Source organism: Meriones unguiculatus, chromosome 8 (genome assembly GCF_030254825.1).
Source record: "Meriones unguiculatus strain TT.TT164.6M chromosome 8, Bangor_MerUng_6.1, whole genome shotgun sequence".
Lineage (NCBI taxonomy): Eukaryota > Metazoa > Chordata > Mammalia > Rodentia > Muridae > Meriones > Meriones unguiculatus.
The window spans coordinates 97,318,388-97,343,662 of NC_083356.1; the positions used below are offsets into that span (position 1 = coordinate 97,318,388).

Consider the following 25,275-nt stretch of genomic DNA (forward strand, 5'->3'; position numbering starts at 1 on the left):
TACATAGCACTGAGATTGAGTGAACTATGACTGAACTGAACAATGTGGATGAGCCTTAGAGACAGGATGCTATGGTACGGTTCATGTCACTGTGGAGAGCTGCTTTGCAAACTTAACTCTCTTTTAAATGACACACTGTCTATTGATAGATGCTGGCTATGATACCTAACTTATAGTCTATTTTGAGGTTTAAATAAGCAAACAAATGGAAAAAGCTTTATAAAGGAGCAATTTCCCTCACTTATGTATGTATGTATGTATGTGTATATGTATGTATGCAGTCTTATGCTGGCCTGTGTGTCAACAGGTCAGAAGAAGACACCAGATCTCATTATTTTGAGCCACCATGTGGTTGCTTGGAATTGAACTCAGGACCTCTGGAAGAGCAACCAGTGTTCTTAACCACTGAGCCATCATGGTATATACTCACTTATAAGTGGATATTAGACATATAATATAGGATAAATATACTAAGATCTGTATACCTAAAGAAGCTAAGCAAGAAGCAGGACCCTGGGTAAGATGATCAATCCTCATTCAGACATCGGAAGAGGGAGAAAACAGGGAACAGGACAGGAGCTTACCACAGGGGGCCTCAGAAAGACTCTACCCAGCAGGGTATTAAAGCAGATGCTAAGACTCATAACAAACTTTGGGCAGAGTGCAGGGAATCTTATGAAAGAAGCGGGGAGATAAAAGGCCTGGAGGGGACAGGAGCTCCACAAGGAGAGCAACAGAACCAAAAAATCTGGGCACAGGGGTCTTTTCTGAGACTGATACTCCAACCAAGGATCACGCATAGAGATAACCTAGAACCCCTGCACAGATGTAGTCCATGGCAGCTCAGTGTCCAAGTGGGTTCCCTAGTAAGGGGAACAGGGACTGTCTCTGACATGAACTGATTGGCCTGCTCTTTGATCACCTCCCCACCGAGGGGGGAGCAGCCTTACCAGGCCACAGAGGAAGACAAGGCAGCTAATCCTGATGAAACCTGGTAGACAAGGGTCAGATGGAAGGGGAGGAGGACCTCCCCTATCAGTGGCCTGGGGGAGGGGCGTGGGAGAAGTGGGATGGAGGGTGGAACTGGAAGGGAGTGAGGGAGGGGGCTACAGTTGGGATACAAAGTAAATAAATTTCAATTAATAAAAAATGATAAGAAAAGAAGTCATTTTTCAAGTATTGTTATATTTGTGTTGGTTCTATGGTTACCCCATATTTTTAGTTTTCATTGATAATGTTCTGAAGTGAGTATTAGTTCTACAAGCATCCCCTTATGTATTTAAATTTTTATGATTTTTCCAAAAACATTTGCCAAAACGTTTTAGGGAATAACGTTGTGACTATGAGTTTGTTCCAAGTATGTGATAATGTTTGTAATTTCAAGATTTAAAACAAAATGTTTTCAAAGTAATTTTTAAAAAAAGTATTTGCCTTTTAGATGTCAATGTAAAACATATTTGTTTTCTTAGTATTTTGTCCATGTACAATTCTACACTTCAAAATTAACCGCATAGATGTTAATCTTATTTCTTACTGTCGTCTTCCCTGTTGCATTTCTCTTCTTGTTTTCTCCGGGTTACATAAATGAAGCTGACATCATTGCTCACATAGCAGGCATTTTTTTTTCTTTTGCCCTCAAATGCTGCCTTTTTGCTATTCAGTGTATCTGGATACCAACTAATGCTAAATGAAATTTGACATATACCCCTAAGAAACAAAACTTATAAACTGTGGCTTCAAAGGAAACCTTGAATAAATAGGACACAGTGTGTCCATCCAGGCTAACATCCAGCATATGCTTTAGCTTCCTGATGACGAGGCAGAGCCCCCAAGCCCCCAGGAGACTTGGCAATTCTTTAATGCTCACTTGGCAAGCGTGCATTAAATACCAGGCTTTCATTCTGTTACAGTTATTAAAAAAAAAAAAATCACACAGAAGTAGACCAAGATGGTAGTTCTCCATTTTGTACCTTGTCTATAAAAGCTCAAAAAATGCTAAAGCCTCACCGGTGTTAGGGTATGTATTAAGTGGTCTGAGATGATAAATTTGGTGGGCTCAGGAAAGCTCTCTTCCTCTCCCACTCTTGCTCAATGGCTTTTTTCTTGGAGGGAGGAAAATGGATCAAAGGCAAAAGCCATTGCATTAAAAACCTGTGCATTTGCGCCCCCCCATTTGCTTGTTCTTCCCAAAGTAAATACGGAACCCACTAATCAATTGTGTCTATCCGTAAATTACAAGCCTGCAGGTTTTGAGATAATATACTACACATGTGCCAGATAACACCATGCTTTCTATGTAATTATTAGAAGTCATTTTAGTCAACTCAACCCTTTATGTGCATGCTGGGATGGGATCCTGTGATCTATAGTTTTCAGGAAGGAAGGGAGAATGCAGCTAACTACTTGGGTCAATATTTTGGATACATGAAGTTGTGCAGGTGTTTGGTTAGTTAAAAGAGCTGCACAGAATGATGACTGTACTATCGTGACCTTATCTATCCATCGTTGAGTCTTATTTTTCTTCTCGCTTGCCGTGATAATATACTTCCACAAAAGCAACTGTGGGGAAAAAATGGTTGATTTTGGCTTACAACGTAGGGGTTTCTATCATAACCAGGAAGACATGATAGGTGAGGGAAGTATTGCTGGGGGGGAGGGGGCAAGAAATTGGTTAATCACAGAGAATAAATGGGAAGTGGGGGAGGGCGATAGAACCTCAAGGCCCACCCCCAGTGACCCACTTCCTCCAGAGAGGCTCTCCTAAGTGGTTTGCAATTTGTCCTAGCAGCACAAGCTGAGAGCCAAACACTGACATAGTTGAGCCCATGGGGGACATTCCATACTCAAACCACAATTAGTCCTGAACTTCAGTCCCAGTGTATTTGAGCCATCTTCTGGCACCCAGGGGCATTGCATGTATGTAGCGCACGGATATACATGCAGGCAAAACACCCATCCACATCAAATAATGTTTCTTTCATTCTCTTCTTTACATTCTTTCTTTCTGTTCTCTTTCCTTCTTTCTTTCCTTCTTTCTTTCTTTCTTTCCTTCCTTCCTTCCTTCCTTCCTTCCTTCCTTCCTTCCTTCCTTCCTTCCTTCCTTCCTTCTTTCTTTCTTTCTTTTGCTCTGTGGAACAGGCTGGCCACAAACTCACACTTTTGTCTGCCTCTGCTTCCTGAGTTCTGGGATTAAAGGCATGCGCCACTAATTTCAGCAAACATTTCTTTAAAAATTAAAAAAAAAAAAAAGAAAAGAAAAAAACCCCACAGTTCAACAGGGCATGTTTTTATTATCTGTAGAGAGTAAATGAGAACAATACAATACAATACAATACAATACAACACAATACAATACAACACAACACAATACAACACAGTACAACAACTGCTACTTTCAACTCTTACAAGCCAACTCGTGGGGCAGATGTTACCTGTGTTCTGTCCGCTTCCCCCGTAACTTACCTAACAAATATTAAATCCAAGAATAGTCTGTATTGATTGTTCCTTATCTTCTTGCTGGGACTTGAACCCAGGACCTTCTTTGTGTATGTTATGCAAGACCTGTATTTCTGAGGGATATCCCAGTCCTTAGTCTATGTCTGTAAAGGTAAAGATTCTATTTTAAACAGAACAATGCTGCAGTGTTCAACAGTAATATCTTAATATCTGGTATCTGGTTTCAATTCACTTATCTTTCGTAGCCTCATAATTTTAATAGATCCTTGAATGAGAATTTAATTTATAAATCAGACAAAATGTTCTAGAGATAGTGGGGACATGTCTATAATCTCAGCATTCAAGATGTAAAGGCTGACGGTTGCAAATAAGCCATCATGGGCAACATAGACAAAAGCAAGGCATGAATGTTGTTCAGTAGCAGAGGACTTGCGTCAAATGTACAAGGACTTGGTAAACTATCTCTCTGAAAGCAGGGGAAAAATTCTTAAAAGAGTCTGGTGTGTTATGCATGCTTGCAATTTCAGCACCCTGGAGTTTGGTCTCAATCTGTGCTACAAAGAAAGGCCCCCCTGTTTCAAAAGGTCCTCAAACAAACAAGCAAATAAAAAGCAGACAAAATCTTGGTTAAAATTTATACTCTGGAAAGACATAGTTAAAAAAAAATGGGGCTAGAGAGATGGGTCAGCGGTTAAGAGCACTTGTTCTTGGCAGAGAACCTGGGTTTGGTTTCCATCTCCCACATGATGATTCACAACCACCTGTAACTTCCGTTCCAGGGTGTCTGATATGTTTTCCTGACTTCCATGGGCAGTAGGCACACATGTGGTACAGATCTATACACACAGGCAGAACACTTATACACATAAAATAAGTTTAAAATAATTTGAACTCAGGTGGCCAGGCTTGACATCATGCACCATAAGCACTGACCCGTCATGACCCCCAGCCCCCGTCCACTTTTCTTTCTTTCTTTCTTTCTTTCTTTCTTTCTTTCTTTCTTTCTTTCTTTCTTTCTTTCTTTCTTTCTTTCTTTCTTTCTTTCTTTCTTTCCCTTCCTTCCTTCCTTCCTTCCTTCCTTCCTTCCTTCCTTCCTTCCTTCCTTCCTTCCTCTCTCTCTTTTTTTCTTTCTCTCTCTCTCTCTTTTTTAAACAGGATCTCACTGTGTCAGCCCTGACTGGCTTCCAACTCACAGAGACTCACCTGCCTCTGCCCCCATTACAAGTCTTTTTTTTTTCCTTTGTTTTAAATCTCTAGATTTTCCTGACTTTCTTTGTGTTTTAATAGTTTCCTTTAACATGTCCCCTGCATTTCCCATAGCAATAACTCATTGCTGAATAGGAGACGGCATCTAAAGGCAGTGGCTTGACACCACAATTGTCATTCATAGGCTGGAAGGCACTTACTTGAGTGCAGCCTTGTGGTCCTCACCTGATCTTGAATTCTAGGATGGTACCTAGCTGCTGAGGTTAGGGGCTTTCAAAGATGTCTGATCAGTTTGCAGCTGGGAAAGGAAGGCTGTAGTAGCTAGAACATTGGCTGCCATCTCTCTCCTCATCTGAGCACTCATCTGTAGTCTCATCAAGTTTTCCATCAGATGGCTAGCACGGATTTCCTTGCAGGATAGTCAGGGTCCTTAATCAGTAGTTGGCTTACCTAAAAGAACACATAGGGGACCAAAGCAGAAACAGAAGGTTTCTCCTGACCATCACCTTGGAATCACACGGTGTCACTTTTACACCGGGCTAATTGAATCAAGTTCCAGTGGCAGCCAGATTTAAGGGTCGGGACAACACAAGAGGAAGCAAAGTAGGTAGCAGAGTTTATTGGGTAGAGAGGGGGTGGCCCTGCTGACAAACTTTAAGGAGGCACAATCACACTGTTTTGTCAGAAATACTTTATAAGGGCTATGTGCATCTACTACACAGTTTTTGTACCTCACACCCTTCTGTAATCATTGCACAGCTAATTGCAATATTCCTCTAGAGCTTGAGGGATTTAAAAATAGTTCTTTTTCTAATTCTGTTTTTCCTTATTTATTCACTCATTTAATAAATTCCAATTTATTAGTTTTGTTAAATTAATAAAGTATTTCAATTAATACATTTTATATATTAAAATAAAATATATTTTTTCATTACAGTTTTTCTGTTTTAATCATTTGCTTCCTTTAGAAAACATATCTAGGTATAATCTGCTTGCTTTTTTCTTATTTTTTGAGTTTTCAAAAGTAATGACAGAGTAGTTTTCCATCATTTTTGTGAATGTGTTGAAATTGTTTTAGGGTTATCAGGAATTGCTCATTAGGTGTGTATATATATGATGAGTCTATCTGCTAGAAATACTGATGTTCAAATTGTCAGCCCCTCTGGGTGGCTCCTGAGTGCTTCCGGTAGTCTGTTACTGGTCAGTCATAATTTATGTGTTATCTTCTATGACAAGTTATTTGGGGCTTGTCATGAAACTTAGCTATGCCCTACTTTTTATAAAACAAAACAAAACAAAACATTTACTTATTATTATTATTTTTTTGTGTGTATGCATGCATGCCATAGTAACATTTGGAAGACAGAGTACAACTTGCAGGATTCAGTTCTCTGTCTTCACCATGAAGGTTCTGGGATGGTATCTGTTGACAGGCACCTTTACGAGATGAGCCACCTTGCAGTTGTTTTTCCTAGGAAGAAACTGCTCACTAGCAACTGAGTGTTCATTAAGGCTGGTTGGCTCTTATTTTTAGGTTTTTCAGTAGAAAGAATTAGGGTTTTGTTTTAGTTTTATAGATATTCTCTTGCTGTGTTGTCTATGTGGGCTCCTACGTCTGTCTTCTGAGTACTGGAATTATCATAGACGTGTGCCGTTGTGCCAGGCTTGTGTGGCAACCTCTCTGTTGCAAAGAGAGGTTTCTTAGCAGTGTGAGGACTAAACTTGTCTGTGGGTCAAACTATTGAGGACACATATTTAGAGAGTAGTTAGAGATTATGCTGGTAGCAAAGTGGCGGCTGTAAATTTTTCTCCAAGATCCATTACTTCATTAACCCTGGATAGTTGGCTAGGTTTCCAGTAGCAGGCATGATTTTCCTCTTGCTGAGTGGGTCTTAAGTTCAACTAGAGAGGTGTTGGTTATTGCTAATACATTTGTGTCATTATGCACTCTGAGGCTTTTCTTCTGGCTCAGCAAATTTTTGAGCAAAGAAGAAACATATGCTGAGTTCTTAGATATAATGCAACTTTAAAATTTAAGTGCATGGTTTTTATTTATTATTTCCAAAAAATATAGTTAAACACAAATTTAATTTCATTTTCTATTTTATTAGTGTCATTAGCCCATGTCAGTGGGTATGTATAAATCATTATTTTAAGTATATTTGACATAGTTTTTGTCACTGTGGGTTTGCTACCAAGTGAATTAACAAAATCAATTTTTTTTTTTGCTTAGATCATTACGGCTATAAGACATAGCCATAATGTTACATTTTAAAAAATGTAAAGTTACATTTTATAAGTTACATTTTAAAAGTATATGAAAAAGAGGCTTAAGAGTTAGAGCTAGAGATTATTCAAGCAGGGCCAGATTTTCTTTCTTATTTTTCCTTTTTCCCTAAAGGTAATAATAATTTTTTTTTTTTGTGTGTGTATGGCATATGCATACAGTGGCATGTGGCTGTGTACATGCATGTGCAAACATGCATGCCCATGTACACATATGGAGACTAGAGGAGGACTCAGGCGTCCTGATCTATTGCTCTCTGCCTGGTCTGAGAGTCTCTGAGGCAGAGTCTCTCACTGAACCTGGCATAGGACGGTGGCCAGCAAGCCCCAGTGATCCTCCTGCCTACCAGCAACTGTGTTGGCGTGACAGGCGCTTGTGGTCATATCTGGCCTTTTCATGTGAGGGCTGGGGATCTGAACTCTGGTTTTTAATTGCTCATACAGAAAGAGCTCTTATCTTCTGAGCCACCTCATCAAGTTCCTAATGATTGTTTTTGTCTTAGAATTTTAATATATCCTTTCACTATGAATATAGAGGATGATATTCATTGTCAACCTTTGGCCTTCATAATCAAATTCATAGATGATGGTCCTTGCACAAGCAAGAACACACAGGTACGCCACACACAGTAACCATGTTAATTGCCTAGATCAAAGCGTACACAGTGCTAGATCAGGATCAGTAAACCACCCAGTCATTTTTCATTTGATAAATGAAAAAAATGAATCTTGTTTCCTTTCTTTGGATTCCATAAAAATGGTACATCCACCAGTCTTATCTGTATAGAAAACTTAAAATTAGTCTGTGAGTCTGAAACACTATTATCATTATGTAAAATATGCTCTGTTTTGTTTAAATTTGCTAAAACCCAGTTCATAGCATCTGCTTGCATGAATGCCAATCTCCTTAGTCAGATTCAATGCTCATGTTAATTATAGTCTTTTAAGTGGATGGGCTGTTCTTATATTAATATATAAAATTATATACTTCTTGGACAAATCTTATTTTGATATAGATCAGATAATAGTGCATTTAAAACATTTTAGAGATAAAGCTAATTAATTGTAGTTTGAAATTAAGATTTTAAGGTTCAGAGGGCTTTCTCTTTTCATTTATAGACCTTGGGGAAAATGCATGGTCAGGTTTAGGCTAGGTCCAGAGTGCTGCATTTTGAAATTTAATGTAAATTTCCAGTTGTATTCATCTCAAAGTCATTCAGAAATACAGTATGGGGCACATTTAGAAGGAAGGGAAGAAAGAAAGATTTGACTTTGAAATTTGAAGACACATATAGATAAAATGTATAATGATTGGTCATCAGGAAGCTGTAGGGATTAGTCTTTTAGGAACGTTTTTGTTTTTACTTCATTGTACAATTTAATGTTTACTTATCTGTTGGTGAAAGTGGTAGGTGTTCAGGTTCTGACCACGCTTTATGTCTGTGCCAGCAGTATTTCTAGGCAATCCATTGTGTTTGCGCATGAAAATCCTTAGCAAAAGGCAGAAAGGGGGTTGGGGACCAAACAATCAATTTTGGAGTCCTGCAGATGGTGGATAGCAGCTGTCTCAGAGGAACAGAAAGCACGACTAGTAATATGCATTTGTCCTCCAAAGAAAGAGCCATAGTAAAAGTATTAGTTCAATTAAAAAATAGCAGCAAAACACCCCACACTATAGTTTTAATTACCTTTCTACAACCAAGCCATAGAAGTGTAACAGAAATCTACGAGAAATGGGCCCAATGGGACTGTGCCATTGAAGCCTCTTGCTAACCCACTGATGACCAAACTGATCCCAGGAACTCACACAAAGGTGGAAGGAGAGAACCGGCTCCACAAAGTTGTCCTCTGACCTCCACGCCCAGAGTGTGGCATGCATCCTCTAGCCCACGTAATAGTTTTGGATAAAACTAAGTTAAAACAAAAAAGTAAGTTGTGAAAAGTCATGTAGTTTTTGTGAACATGAGCAACACCTTGACAGGTATACTCCAGAGCTGACAAGATTGCTATTTCAGGATGTGGATTTTCGAAGCAGTTTCCTTACTGCCTGTGGTACTTACTCAGGTCACACTTTACATTAGTAACATATGTGTCAGGCCACTCACAGGAAGCATGACCCATACACCATTTACCTTTAAAAACTCAGCCTTGTTTACTAAACCTGACTGTCCACATATAGGCATGCTAGTTATAGGAGATATGAATGTCTTATGTAAAGCAAGATCAATATTTTAAAAAACCTTTTCTAATGTTTTTTTCTCATTACACCTTTGTGTAAAATTTACATCATTCCTGATCTTTAAATATAAAAAGAAAAAGAATGCATTTCTTTACTCAATTATGTCAGATATTAAACTAGCAGAAGACATAATTTAAAAAAAGCTAAGCATAAACATTATTAACACAAGCATAATGAAATACATATACAATTTAGAGTAATATTTAAGGTAATATAAATACCTAGATGCAATTAAATACCTCACTCACTAAAGTCTAATTATTTTAATTTGCTGCATTTGCTGTTTAATTTAACCTTGGCCCTATCTGCTTCCTATCCCACCCAAATGTGAACAGAATTAATTCACTCCATAAATTTTAATTTAGACGTATTTCTCCTCCCCTTTTTGCTACTATTTTTCTCAGTTCTACCAACACTTAACCACACCCAGGTTGTAGCTGAGGGTACCTGGGGATCATCTATGAGTGGACCTTCCTCCTTCCCAGCTGTTCCTCTGCTCTGTCTGGGGAAGGCCCTTTCAGTATGTGTACTTTCTGCTGTAGATTTCAGACTGTGTATGCATGTTAATTCTTTTTGAATTCTGGCATGTTCACCATCATTTTTGTAAATACTAAACCTAAAGTTTCAAGGCATTGGGAATGGTGTGGGTTTGTGATCCCAGCAGGTCTTATAAACTCATTTTCACGTGACTATCAATAAACTTTCTGAAATGATTCCTGACCTGAAAAGAAGCTGATTGAATATTAACATATGATTATTAATACAGGTTTCCCCCCTTGAGTTTGGTTTACATTGTATCTGATATATCTATGTGAATTCCAAAGTGAATATCAATACTGTATTTTCTTTCTTTAGAAATTTCTTTAATTAAAATTTTATTGTAAGGATCTTGCAGAAGAAAATCACACACCAAAAAATAAGCAGATTCAGAGTCTCTATGTGTCTCAAAGAATTTCTATATGGTTAGCATAGCCATTATCAATACTTTCTAAGGATTTCTTTGTTTAATTCTGTACTCTGTTCTTCAATGTTGGTTTTGTTGTATTAGTTTGGGAATATTGGGATGACTATAATGGGAGTACATTTTGCATAGTAACTTGAAATACTGTGTAGTTCATATTTTTCTAGGCTATCATGCCTAGATATTCTTTTTTATATGACTATCAATTTTGTTTACTTTTGGAGCTACTGGAATCAAATTCAAGGCCTCAAGCATGCTAGGAAGTTGATCTAATGGAATGCTACCCCTAGCTCTCAATTTTACTTATTTCTAAGATATTTGGTAATAGTATTTCTGTATAGTAGTTGCATATAGCACCATCGATCAGCTGGGCAGTATCAGAGGTACTGAATCAATTAATCCAATGTGTCCTATTTTCTAAAGGCTTTCTGACAAAGCTGTAGAGAAGCGTATGAGCTGAACAAAGTAGCACCTGAGATACGCCATGGTAAGAGAGGGAGGTCTATGAAAGCTTCGCCGAGTGTGCAGTACTTTGCCGAATTTTAAGAAAGAGAAGCAACCAAGCTGGGCAGGATGTGAGAAGGAACGTGTTGGCCAGTGATATAGAGGCACAGGCCATCTAGCAAGCAAGCAGCTGTGTGGAGCTTGAGAAGATGGTGGCCAGAGGTTGTGGGGTAGCGCAGAGGGCTCGGATCACGGAGAAGCAGACATTTCATTTGAATTGTGTTGCCACGGCGGCAGATCTGGTGAACAGAAACATTATTTGACAGAGATATCTGAAAAAAAAGGGGGGGGGGCAGTGATGTCTTTAAAGAGATTGATGCTGCTTGGAAGGAACCCGAGCACAGAAAAAGAACTGAAGCGAATGGGACAAGGAGCGCTAAGTCATGGTATACTGCACACCTCTTTGCTTCCACGTTCTTCACAACTCCCAGTGTCCACTAGCTAGATTTTCCTATTAATTGGAAGCTGTGGTTTGCCTCTTTATTTGTAAGCCTGCTCGTTCTGGTTTCTAGTTAAATCAACAGAATGAGAATGAATGGATGAAAGAAGTAATGTCCATTGTTCCTAAGTTCTGTTTTAAGAATAATCTAGATCTTTAAAAACTTCAATAATGTAGTCTTAAGAAATAATAAAAAAAAAAAATCTGTGATTGCCCAACTGGTTTATGTCAGCATTTTGGAAAGAATAGTAGTCTTCAGAGCAGTATTAGTGATATAACCCCCCCCCCCCCCGAAGAGTGAAGAATGCCTGGTGCATGCTAATTTTGTACTTATCCAGGTGGAAGAAGGAGAGGAATAGCCAAAGCTATAGATAGAACAAAGGCATGTCAGTTGCAACCTGGTTGCAGTTTGGGCTCAGCTCTCCTCACCCGTCCCGTCCCATGACATTGGTAATTTATTTATTTATTTTTAACCTGTATCATATTAAAATCTAACTTTGACAAATTGCATTTTGATTTATAGTCTGTGCTTTTGGCTTGTGCTTTAATGGCATTAGCCAACTCTAGACACAAATTGAATTCATTATGTACCTTATGTATGTAAGTAGTAATACTTCCTTTTAATGAACATACGGTCACATCAAAGTGCTGTCGAGAGTGTTTTACAAAAGCGTCTTTGTGCAGTGCTCCTCAGAAGTTTGGATACGTGTGTTAAGTTGAAGACTAATATGCTGTATTTTAAGTTGCATTTTAATGGTGTAATATATTATAATTTTGCTCTCTCCTTAAGGTGAATAGTCTAGTATCGTCTGCTTGAGTCTTGATTCTTAGGCTTAGGTTTTTAATTAGACTTCAACATTTTGACATATACATTTTATTTGTGACCAGATGAATTAAGAATTCACAAAGTAAATCTGTAACCTGAGCTATATTGCTGACAAAAAAAAAAAAAAAAAAAAAAAGATAAGGCACTCTCTTCCTATTTCCTATAGGTGATGAGAAATTCACACGGAACCATTTGGGGCAGCACAAATGGGACAGCAGCAAGTCTTGGCAATGTCAGCTAACAAGGCTCTTCTTCGTCACATTTATTTAATCTTTATTTATACGTGTATGTGTGTCTGAGTTTATACCTGGTGTGTGTGTGTGTGTGTGTGTGTGTGTACAGAAGCCAGAAGAAGGCATACAATCCACTGGAGTCCCATGCAGGTGATATCAGATGTAGATACTGGGAACAGAACTTGGATCCTCTGCAAGAGGAGCCAGCACTCTTGACTATGACGCCATCTCTGTCATTCCATGAACAAGGTTCTTGGCCTTAAGAATGTGGACAAAATTTGACATTTGAGGACAGTGCTCTTCAGGCCAGGCAGGTTGGTAGAGTTAGAGATGCGAATCATTAGATAGGTTTAATGTCCACCTGAGGTCTGATCAGCCTTCCATGGTGAGTAGACGGAGTGGCAGCCACCTGTTCCAGATGACGCCCACCCTGCTCCTCACCATTGTCCAGTCAGGATGATCGTCCTTTCAGGGAAATCAATGCAAGGCGGTCTTTCTTCAGGAGGCAGGGGGTCCTTATAAGACACACCAGCCAGTCCTTTTCCATGGTGAGAGGCCAGACTTTGTGAGATAGACGAGGTAGGGTGGTCAGCTCCGGGCTAATGAGCTCAGACAGGGTTCTACTCTGCGGGAACATCAATGCAGGGTTCTGGTCCCTAGGACCATGATGAGGCAAAGGAGCCAGGGTTGTAGTCCGTGGGTCCATGGAAGGCATTGAGGCAGGGAGACAGATGTTTGTGTGTGGTGGACTAGACTGTATCTGTAGGGACCAGTAGACTGCAGTGGTCTAAAGTCTGGCAATGGTACCTCTGAACAGATGGGGGCGCCTTATAAACCAGGAGAGGTGAAGGTTGGCTGTGGAGCTACATGGGGCACAGCCTGCGGGCTGAAAGCTGACAAGCGTAACAACAGGGCAAGGGCACCTTGATTGTCTTAGGAACTAATAAGATGGTTCGTTCACATTAGACAGCATTTCCAGAGACCTTGAGACTTGCCAAGGACCTGGGCAAGAAGCCCCCCACATAAACACAGTACTTGATTCCTTCTACTTTTTCATCATCAAACGAAAGTGAAAACATTGGTAATAGTGGTATATTCCAATTCTGTACTTAAAAGTTGAGAGTGAAACTAGTGAATAATATTTTCAGTTTGACATAGAGTTGTATAATATCTAAATTTGTGACTTTTATTTTTTAAATTATAGTAAGTATTTAAAGTGTAAGCTACTAGTTTCAGTGTAAAAATTTTTTTAAATTGAGTCATTACATACATGTAGCTGCTTCATCAATAAAAGGAGCATTTTTGACCTCACTGAAACCTCTTTTTTTTTTTGAAAGCTATTTGGAGTGACTTTTTTTCTTTGTTTTTGTCTTTGTTCTTTTCTTTTTGAGAACAAGGTTCTTCTAGGTGGCCTCTGATAGTTTCAGATTTGAAATAGGGTTATAGCTTTGTGATAGCATTTCAAGCAACAGCCGTTTCTGGCATTGTTTTATTGTAATGTATGTAATAGTTTATCTAAAATAAATCAACAGCTTTTTTTATTGACTTGTTTCCTTTGTAACCTCACATTGAGTGTAGATTCCAAGCTGCAGAATATTGGAAATGTTTTTCTTCAGTTCAGGGGAAATATTGATTATATATGTAGCTATTTCCTTCCTCCTGCTATTTCAAAGAGAGAAGTTATGTATTACACATTTATATGATTTTTATCACCTCATTTATTTTAATGCATGGCTATGGCGTTTGGCACCTTATTTGATGTATACAGTTGCAATATGGATACCCTTTCCTTGTTACCTGTGTCAAACGTAAACACCATGTCTGGAAGACAACTCAGATATTTTATTAACAGGGAGTGAAATTAAGCTGAGTTTTACAGTGATTTCATCTTCCTGTTTTTGCCTGAGCAAGGCTGTTGGTAAAGACCTGGAGTACCTGATATTTCATTTCCCTGATCAGGCTGTGGTAAGCTGATTGGCTTTAGAACAAGCCAGTCTTTGTAAACTGATTACTTTTACCAAACCAAACGAACAAGACACAACCTCAACGTCTCTCTGCTTGTCCAGACATCATGGTCCCTGTCAGAAATAAACCCCCAAGGTGGTGGTGGGCCTAGAGTTCTGCCACTATTCATTCCTCCGAGAAGCTGAACATCCGTTAAGTCAACGCCTCAGGTTGCTGTTCAAATAAAGTATAGAAAACAAACCTGTGGTAATAATCACAATAAGTTCAGGAATTTTTTTTTCACTAAAAATTCAGAGGGCTGGGATATAGCTCAGTTGATAGTTTTGTTTGCTTGTTGTTTTTTTCCCCCCCTGACGTACACAAAGCCCTGGTTTCATCCCAGCACCCCTCAAATTGGTCTGTGGCATATCTCTGTGATTCTAGCATTTGGGAGGTGGAGGAAGAATGTTTTTCATTTGAACGTTATGTAAAAGGGGAGATCAGATCAATCTATTAGAAGACAATCTTTGTTGACTGTGGTAGTTTTGTACTTACAATTTTTGCATGTGTTCTGAATTTGGTCATTTCAGAGGCTTTAACAGCTGGGCAGAGAAGTTGTTCTTAGCTGTATCTTACAGCTGGTGAAAGGTCGGAGCCTGGTGGTGGGCAGGGTCCCGGCCATACAAGGTTCAGGCCTGCTCTCCCTGGCGCATGTCAGCTCTTGGTAAACAGACTTTCAGATAATCTTCACGCTTGCCCCTAGTCAGAATGATTTGATAACAGCTTGATAAGCGTAGGATCTTCTGTGATTAGAGAGAGAGAGATCTGATAAGAAGCCGTCTCTGGGACAAAACAGATAAAGGTTCTCAGACGGCTTCTTGCAGTTAGAATTCCCTGGCTGGTCCTTAGTGTGGAATTCTGTGTGTTTATTATGTAGGTCACACTCTGAGTCACCCCGGGGTTAGCCATTCCTGCATTTTGTTAAAAAAAAGGTAGAGAGGATGAGTATGTGTGAGCGAAGAAGTTTGTTTATGTTGGCCTGTCCTTTTTAGTTACGTGAAAGGATTTTTGGCTTCTTATACAACAATTGAATTGTTAATTTTGTAGTTGGTTTATGTAAAATTTGAGGGTAAAAACTTAAAAAAAAAAAAAAAGTAGAGCTGGGAGATGTCAGAAAAATCATTTGGGCCTGCCTTGTGCCGGGTGTGATGAGGAAGATGAGGCACAAATTGTGGGGTGGGTTCAATTTAGTGACTTTGGTACAAAAACTTTAAGAGAAAAGGAATTATTACTCATCTTCCCCCCTTCTTCTCCCTCCCCTTTTTCCCTCATCTTCCTCCTTTTTGGTCTTTCAAGACAGGATCTCTATACAGCCCTGACCATCTTAGAACTCTGTGTAGACCAGGCTGGCCTAAAACTCACAGTGATCTCTCTTCCTCTGCCTCCTAAGTGCTGGGATTAAAGATATGAGCTGCCACTAGCTTTTCTTCTAAACTTTTCTTGGTTTTTCTCCCTATGTAGTGCATATTTGCATTGGATTTGTGATTTTCCTGCATCTTTGTGAGTCCACAATGCTGGAAGTTTGGCTTTGATCCATTGCACTTAGCCTGGAAAGGTTTTCTTAGGAAGATTCTTAAGCGGCAACAGAAATGTTGGAGAGGCATCCCTAGCTTGAGGTGATTTGTAAAACCCTGTCTCAGGACCTGAGCTCTGTTTCATTTCTGCAAGTTACCAGGTACTAGGTCCCAGCTGCTGACTGGCTCTGTGCCACCAACAGAGTTAGAAAGGGGACAGTGCTGCCACCAAGCTTCCACTCCTTTTTTTTCTTAATTATTTTTAAATGTTAAATCCATAGCACTGAATGGAGGAAGGCCTGTGACTGGGGAGCAAGACCAGAGGCTGCCCTTTCTTCCTCTGTGGGAAGGGAGCCTCTTTGCAAGGCTGATAGATGAGACAGGGAAACAGGTAGATGCGAGGAAGCCAGCCAAGAAACCACAGCAAGCATCAGGCTACTGCCTGCTGTTAACAGTTGCTTAAGGGACTATATAACTCAGCTTTACCTACCCGTCCCCTACTCCCTCTCCCAGGATGGTACATTTTATGGCTAGTGTTGCTTTCCTCTATAAAAACCAGAAGAATCTCCTTTTCTTTTTTCTTTTTCTTTTTCTTCTTCTTCTTCTTCTTCTTTTTTTTTTTTTTTTTTTTTAACAAAGAGAAAATAAAGCACCCTAGATAGAGAGTTGATAAGTTTAGTGGTGATAATACTGTTCTGTCGTATGGTTTTCCTCCGGGACCAAATCCATTTTCATGTCTTCCTATTTATTAAAAAAAAAAAAAATCTGTTGTAGTTAAAAGAGAGCAAAGAAAGAAAACAGGAGGAAAGTGAAGTTTGGAGATTTAGAGATGGGTTGCTGCACGTTTGAGAGAGGGAACGTTTGTCAGATTGATGACTAGTGAAACTGTTATTTGTGTATTGGGAGGAGCACCCACATGCCATATAAATACATATGCACGGGTCAGAGGACAACTTGGAGGAGTCAGTCCTTGGTTTTCATGATGTGGGCCCCATGGATTGAATTCAGGTCGTCAGACTTGGTAGCAGGCACCTTTACCTGCTGAACCACATAGAATTGAAAAATACCCAGCTTTTTTTTAAATAAGCTTTTTGACAATAGCCATAAACCTTTCTTTTTTTTTTTTTTTTGAGACATCTCACTGTGTAGCACTGGCTGTTAAGGTACATCTCTAAGAAACTCCCCTCTTCTCTCTCTCTTTTCTCTCATGTGTGTCATATGTACATGTGCGTTCATACATGTGAAGGCACGCATGTCAGCAGGTGCTAGTGACTTTGGGTGTCTTCCGCCATCTTTCTCCAGCTTATGTATGGCAGTAGGCTCTCTCACTTGAGCAAAGAGTTCTCTGGTTGAGCTAGACCCCACCCCCAGCCCGTCTACCTCCTCTACACTGGTTTTTCAGTCTGTCAAGCCTACTTAGCATTTACATGGGTGCTGGGAACCCGGACTTCATGGCTGCAGAGCAAGCACTTTACCCACTCAGCCATCTCCCCTGCCCCCGTTTCTCTTGCCTGACAAATTAGATGACAGTGGTGGCTCTAAATTTGCCTTGCGCGGGTTTATGATCTGATAAGGTAAAATCACAAGTGTTGGCGAAAGGGGCTTAGGGACATCCTTTTTACTGTACATGGGATTTCTTGTGAGATGCCTAGAAAACTATGTTTATACCTGGGAAGGAAGAAAGTCCTTAATTGTCCTGGGATAAACAAAGTCTCCTTTGTTAAAAAGCTTCCATTTGACTCTAGATGGAAGGATTTCTTTCTCTTTCTAGGTCCCCTATACCATGCTGAACTTTTTCTGCCTGTGTAGCTGAGAGAAGAGAGCACTAGAGTTTAGGAGTTGGCTTATAGAGACCAGCCTTGACCTTGAACTAAAATACATTCCCTGTGAAAGAAATATTTCCCAGACTTAGGAGAAGAGGGTTGATATGTCTGGAGCATTGGCTTTTGTGGCATTTTAGGAAAACTGCAGGGGAAAGAGAAAGTGACTGTCAAGAAAATGTGAATTTAGTCCCACCGCTCACAGTCTAGAGCAGCTGGATCAATCTGACCTTTTTGATTCCTCTTTTCATAAATGATACTGTGGTTCTCAGTGCAGCATTAATAGCTGTTTAATAAATATCCATAGAAAAAAAATGGATTTCAAACATGTTCGGCTCTTTTTTTTTTTTTTTTCGGTGACAATTCAGTGCTGTCTCTAGCCTTGCTGTCTTGATGGAAACTCAATGAAAGTAACCCTTCTCCAGCAGAACTAGGCTTTCCAAGAGCACTTGCCAAGCACAAAGAGAGAACCAGGGCTTTTAGGCCTCATAATTGATTTATCAAACAATCTTCTGTCTTTTGAGACTCTCCAACTTCAACTAATTTTTGTCACATGGCTCTTTTCACTTTTGGTCTCCTAAGAAGTAGTGAGAGGAAAGAGGAAGGAAGAGAAAAAAATGACAGAAAAGAACTACTCTTGGTTTGTGCTGGAGAGAATGGAATTGTCCTGGAGTAGGCAGGCATGGGGAGTGTTCATTGTAAACTAATGTATAGAGCATTTTTGTACGGAAATAGCTAATGAATACGCAAAGCATTCTGTTGTTTGCATTTTAAATTAAGTTTCATTTTTTTGTTACTCTAGTTAGATTCCTAAGTGTCTGAGAAGTAGAAAACTCACTCCTCATTAGATTCATTTAAAACTTTGTTCAAGAAAGGAAAAGTCCTAGGGGTATAGAAACTTTACTTGCTTCAGTATGTCATGTTAAGGCATTTGACAATGTTTCCTTTTCTTGGGGCCAAAGACCGCAGATCCACCCTGATTGCTAATTATTCAGATTGTAAATAGCTTATTCGAGAACTTGGGGTGAGACAAAAGAAACACGAAGGAACAAAAGGCCTAGGATAATGAAAAAGATACCGTGAAGAGAAAGGCCAGGCAGAATTGTGATGCGGGTCACATCCTGTGCCTGCATTTAATTGTACCTTTGTATTAAATAATAAAAATGATTACATGTTCTGTGCTAACAGGTGTCCCTTCTTGAGAACTATAGTATAGATAAGTGACAGCAAATTACTCCAATTCATCAACTTGGAATATTATGCCTTTGATTTTCTCTACATTACAAGACTATAGTCTATATTAGACATTTTTTTTTCCAGAAAAATGTACATCAGCCCAAGATGATTTTTTTTTAAACTTAATTTCTGGTAAACATGTATAAAATATAGGTGAATATGTTATGGTCTCAGTAAATGAAAAGTGATTTTTGTAGGCACTACCTAACATATTTGATACCAGACCTCCTGTATTCCTGGTACTTTGTGCTGCTGTATGAGCTTTGGATATCAGTGCAAATTTGGCAGTTCAGGACAGTCAGAAGTGGTCTTCTTTAATTGCTTTAATAAAAAGATTAACTTATTTTTATATGTTAGGTTTTGTCTGTCTGTATGTGTATGTATTACATGGGTGCAGTGTCCGTGGAGATCAAAAGATGGTGTCAGATCTTGCTGGAACTGACATTGCAGATTGTGAGCTTCCATACGGATTCTGGCAATTGAACCCAGGTTTCTGTAAAAAATGAAGTGCTCGTAGCCACTGAGCCATCTCTTCAGCCCTTCTTAGTTGCTTTAATAGATTAAGGCTGCACTGGCGTTTGTGTAGGTGCTTCGTCTGTTCTTGTCTGGGTAGGCTGGGTGATTCTCTGCTCAGCCTACGTTTAAATCTGTTTGTGAGGTAGGTGCTGAGTGTGGCCTGGGCTGAGATAACAACTGGGGCAAATCACACTCTGCATCTTCCCTGCCGGGCTCCTGCTCACCCGAGAATGTCCATTTCACAGTTGCAGCAGAGAGTAGGAGCACAGGTCCTTTGAAGCTCTGCTTTTTATCGTGGTTACCAGTATTCCTCTGACCAATTTCCCCTTGTGGAGTCCGGAAAAGGCTGAAAGGGGGCCCTGAGGACTTATCTCAAAAATCATGGCTACGGGATGGGGATGGCACAGAGACAATATTTGTAATATATTACACGGTTACATAGATGAAATATAATGAAAAATTCTGGGGGATTGGTTCGTTATATAGCCTGGGCTGGCCTGGAACTCTCTATATAGACCTGGCTGGCCTCACAGAAATTCACCTGCCTTTGCCTCTCATATACTGGGATTAAAGGAATGTGCCACAATGCCTGGCTTGTCTGGTTTTTACTGGACATTCATTCAAAGTATGAGAAGCAATACCTTTAGAGGCACAGGCCATCACAGGAGCTGTGTAATTTCAGAAGCACCTAGCCTCTCTGTAAAGGACACATGTGAGACACGCATGCATGCACGCACGCACGCACGCACGCACGCACGCACGCACGCACGCACGCACGCACGCACGCACGCACGCACAGTCTCATCCACGTTCCTCCAGCCAGGTGAGGGATAGCCTCAAAAGTTGTACCACAAAACTCTCAACCCCAGCGCCATTGCACTCTGCTCTCTGTTTTGCTCTCTCACTCTGCACCGTTCCCTCTCCGTATCCTGAACCCACCTCCAGTCCTGACACCATAACCACTTTCAGTAAGTGATTTTGGAAATTGTGTGTTGTCAGGATTCTCTGTGAAAGGGTTCTCATTTCCCGTTTCCTTTTTCATCTGTGCTTGTCACATGTACTTAAAGCATAAGTTAAGAACCCTCACATGCGCACACCTATTTTGCTCCGTTTCCTGTACTCTTCCTTTCAGAAAGAGAAGTTTTAAATGTAATGGCTGCATTAAATTAGCTTGACTTTTGTAGATTAGCCCAACTGGACAGGGGAAGCTGCTAGAGAGGTCACCGTGACACCAGCAGCCAGAGACAATGAAGCATGTTGCTGTGAGGATTTTTGCTGGAAATGGGGCTAAGGCTTTAGGAGAAGATATTCTTTCTGGCAGGCATCTGACCCCCTTTGCTCATCAAAATGATTGTGTCACACTCGGGTCAGGGCATAGGATGATGGGAGGAAATTCTCTTAATTGCACACTGGCAGTTTGGTGATGAAATCGTGACGGGTGTTATTTTAATAAATTGTTTTTCTTAAAAGTTAGACCTTCTGTACTAGGAGGTAGGCAGGAGTTAGGTCTGTTTGTTTTTGCATGGGTCTTTACACAGCCAAAGGTAAAGGTGTCCTGTGCTAAAAGGACTATAAGAGATCATCCCAGCTTCATAGACTTTTACCAGCTAATTTATTACCTTTTCATTTTTTTCATATTTAGTTATTCTTCATGTTCTTTATACCTTGAATGATTTCCTTCCTTTACCTCCCTCCCTTTCTTTCTCCCTCCCTTCCTCCCTCAGTTTCTGTCTCCTTTTCTCCTCCCCTCTCCTTCCTTTCTCCCTTCTTTCTTTCTCAGCTATTTGTCCTTTAACTTAGATGCCAGACTTAGTTCTGAGACGAACAGTATCTGTAAAGAGTTTTTGTGTAAGGACTTTGTCTTAGCTGGCACACCCTAAAACACACATGCTCACATGCTTCTGTTAGAAGACCTTTCACTCTCATAGTGTACCTTTTGGCGGGTGCATCTCATGCTCTGGACTGTCTTTCCTCTTCTCTGTTTCTGTCCTGCAGCTGTGAGCTTAGTGTGTGCACACATGTAAGATTTCAACTGTAGGCGAGATCAGAGCAGGAGAGAGATTTGCGCAGTTGCCATCTGGGCCCTTGTGTGGGTGCCAAAGTAATGCTGATGAATGAAACAGGAGATATTTCCTGGTTCTGAGGAAAACAGGGCTGGACGAATCTAAGCTTCACAAGAAGGTCAATTGGGTGGGCATTTCAGACTATCCTATCCAGGTTTCATGACCGGCAGCATTGTCAAAAGCTTTTTTTAAAATCTAGAAATAAAATTACAGGACACAGAGATATTTTCGAAATGTCAGGAAACAAAATGGGATGGTTTAGTTGAAAATAATGAAAATGCATCACACCTTAAGTGCTGGCTGCAGGCCTCAGCATCTCCGGGGCAGAAAGGGCAAGTTGAAGTTGAAGGAGGTGGAGAATTGCTCCAGATGCAGAGAGGAGAGCCAGGGAGGAGATAACAGGGCAGGGCGTTTCTGGGTGGTTATACAAGTTTACATTCCCACCAGCCATAGAGTAGGGTTCCCTTTTCTCCACATCCTCTCTAGCATGTGTTGTCACTTGAGTTTTTGATCTTAGGAGATAACTGGTCAGGGCGTTTCTGGACTCAGAAAGAAGTTGAACTTTTTGCTTTTCAGCTTTTTAGGAGCTAATAGCAGCTATGTGTGCTGCACAGAGCAGGGGCAGCATGTGGGCTACTCCTTAGGAACACACCCATAAGCATTGCTCCTTCTTTTCCTACTTATTCAGCCTCCAGAAAAGGCTATTTGGGGTTGAGTTCAGATTTTGTACGTTGCTGGCTTCTCTACTGCCCTCAAATGTCTGGCTATAACTTACCGGTTTATTTGTTTTGTGCTGAGAGAGGGAAGGGGGAGGGATAAACATGGCCTCCTGCCATGCTCTGCGGCAGAGGGGTGACCCTGTGGCTGCAGTGGAGGTTCAGTTTCAGCCAGGGCCACTGTCTTCTGTCATCATCATTATATTCCCTTCATTTGTCTCAGGGCTTAGTGCATAAGAAGAGTATGTTATTTTTCTAAGTAGGAAGTAGATGAGTATATGGGTGAATACAGTATCAGAAAGACAGTAGAATAGGAATGCGTGGTAATTAATGCTGGGCTAGGAGAAAGAGTATACAATTTGCTTTGAGAGAACAAGAAGCAGATGGGGGGAGACTTAATACAGGAATTGGATCATAAGAGATGCTTTCCTGGAGCTTCCAGAGTGGTACCCAACCAGAACAGTAATAGGCAGGGCAAAGACAAGAAGGCCTGAATTTCAGGTAAGTGCAGATAGTTCTGGCAATTGGACATTATACTGTGGTGGTCCAGCATTGTATCCTGAAGTGACAATCCTGAAATCAAGTCAAGGCAGGGTCTGGCTGGGGACTGGAAGGCTGTGGAAAGATAAGGAGCAAGGGGTCTGTTTCCACCTCATGCTTTCAGTTGCTGATGATCTTTAAATTGTATTGGGATTTCGAAGCCAATAAGGAGACATTACTTGGTGTGGAAGGAATAGCACTCGATGCTCACATTGTACCCCAATGTAAGCAATTGTTATATATTGTGTTATATATTGACAAAGTAAGAAGAGGGGCTATACTTTTATTTTTTTTGTCAATAATTGTTGCAATTTTAAAAACTTATTATTTTTTTTATTAATTACAGTTTATTCAATTTGTATCCCATCTGTAGCCCCCTCCCTCATCTCCTCCCCATCCCACCCTCTATCCCTCCTCTCCACCCATGCCCCTCTCCAAGTGCACTGATAATGGCGGTCCTCCTCCGCTTCCATCTGACCCTAGCCTATCAGGTCTCATCAGGACTGGCTGCCTTGTTTTCCTCTATGGCCTGGTAAGGATACTCTTCCCTCAGGGGGAGATGATCAAAGAGCCAGCTACTGACTTCATTGCCAGAGACAGTCTCTGTTCCATTACTAGGGCACCCACTTGGAGAGTGAGCTGCATGGGCTACATCTGTGCAGGGGTTCTAGCTTATCTCCATGCATGGTTCTTGGTTGGAGTATCAGTCTCAGAAGAAGAACTCTGGGTCCAGATTTTTTGGTTTTGTTGCTCTCCTTGTGGAGCTCCTGACCCCTCCTGGTCTTTCTATCTCCCCTTTCTTTCATAAGATTTCCTGCACTCTTCCCAAAGTTTGGCTATGAGTCTCAGCATCTGCTTTGATACCCTGCTGGGTAGAGCTTTTCAGAGGCCATCTATTGTACGCTCCTGTCCTGTTCCCTGTTTTCTCCCTCTTCTGATATCCATTCTGTTTGCCTTTCTGAATGAGGTTTGATCATCTTTATCAGGGTCCTCCTTATTGCTTAGCTTCTTTAGGTATATAGATTTTAGTATGTTAATCCTGTATTATATGTCTAATATTCACTTATAAGTGAGTCTATACCATATATGTCTTCTGCTTCTGGGATACCTCACTCAGGATGATCTTTTCTAGTTCCCACCATTTGCCTGCAAATTTCATGATTTCCTTGTTTTTAATTGCTGAATAGTATTCCATTGTGTAAATGTACCACATTTTTTTTTATCCATTTCTCAGTTGAGAGACATTTGTGTTGTTTCCATATTCTGACTATTACGAATAAAGCTGCTACGAAAATGGTTGAACAAATATCCTTGTTGTATACTGAAGCATCTTTTGGATATATGCCTAGGAGTGGTATAGCTGGATCTTGAGGTATCGCTATTCTAATTGTCTGAGAAAGCACCAGATTGATTTCCAAAGTGGTTATACAAGTTTACATTCCCACCAGCAATAGAGGAGGGTTCCCCTTTCTCCACATCCTCTCTAGCATGTATTGTCACTTGAGTTTTTGAACTTAGCCATTCTGATGGGTGTACAGTGAAATCTGAGGCTATACTTTTAAAATTGGGTAAAGAAAAATGGATGCTATCAAAATCAGCTTGGAGTCAGCAGTGATTGTGTTGTTGCTTTGCTACTTCATACAGGAATGCATTGTCGAGGACAATTCTGTTAGAGTCTGAAAGAAAACAACAGGAAAGCAAAGTCTAAGTCTCAGCAGCTGCAGGGAGGAGGGAGATGGAAAAGAGGTGGTGCCTTTCAGTTTGGTGTGGAGGGCAGAGCCGAAAAAGACATAGAAGCAGAAGGAAATGTACCAGGTTTTTAGTTAAAAAAAAAAAAAAAACAAAACTATCTATCTATCTATCTATCTATCTATCTATCTATCTATCTATCTGACAATTCTTTATGTAGCCCCGGCTGTTCTGGAACTCACTGTGGCCTCAAACTCACAGAGCTCCACCTACCTCTTCCTTCTCAGTGCTGGGATTAAAGGTGTGTGCCGCACGACCATCAGTCTTGCCATCTTTTTATCCCAGAAAGAAAGCAACTGTAGAGTGACATGCACTTTTATTGCTTGGGATGCGTATATTCATCTAGCACAGAGTACACTGGTTTTAAAGAACTTACATTAATGAAAGCTGGTGTCTCAAACTTGCCTGTTTTAAGCCACTTTAGAGTCATGCTGAATTGAAGCTGATAGAATCTGCTTGTTTCCCAGCTTCTTGCTTCACTACTTCACTACTTCAGTCTGTGAAGTTTTTGATAAAGTAAATACAATGCGATAGTTTAAGGGTAATAAATGACACAGTTTTGGATAAAGCCACCCCAGAACCATAAAATAATTTGCACACCAGGCCTCAGTAGCCAGTCTCTCGTTAAAGTGCATGTACTTAGGAGGAGAGTTTCTTCCAAGCTGGTGTTCTTTAGGCACCTTTCGAATAAGATGTTTGTGGGGAGGGGCTGCAGGATCTTCAGTCATCGATTCTCTCTTTATAACTTTGCCCTTTTCCCTGGAACATATGACTCGTTCAGGGCTCCCAGACTGAATCACAAGGAAGAAACTTTACATAAACCATTTATACTACACGTTTGGTATGCTGGTGGCATAAATCAACAACAATCTCCATTAGATTCATCCCTGTATCAGTATTATCTTGATAGAACTGATCTCGACGTGTGGGAATTTGAACTCTGCTTCAATACATCTAGCCCCGGATA

The 25,275-nt window shown here is 40.4% G+C and overlaps 1 protein-coding gene across 3 annotated transcripts in view; it reads left to right on the forward strand.

The window, feature by feature from the left end:
- Gpd2 (glycerol-3-phosphate dehydrogenase 2) overlaps window positions 1–25,275 on the forward strand; it is a 133,511-nt gene that overhangs the window by 77,399 nt on the left and 30,837 nt on the right. The gene's annotated exons all lie outside the window — the stretch shown is intronic.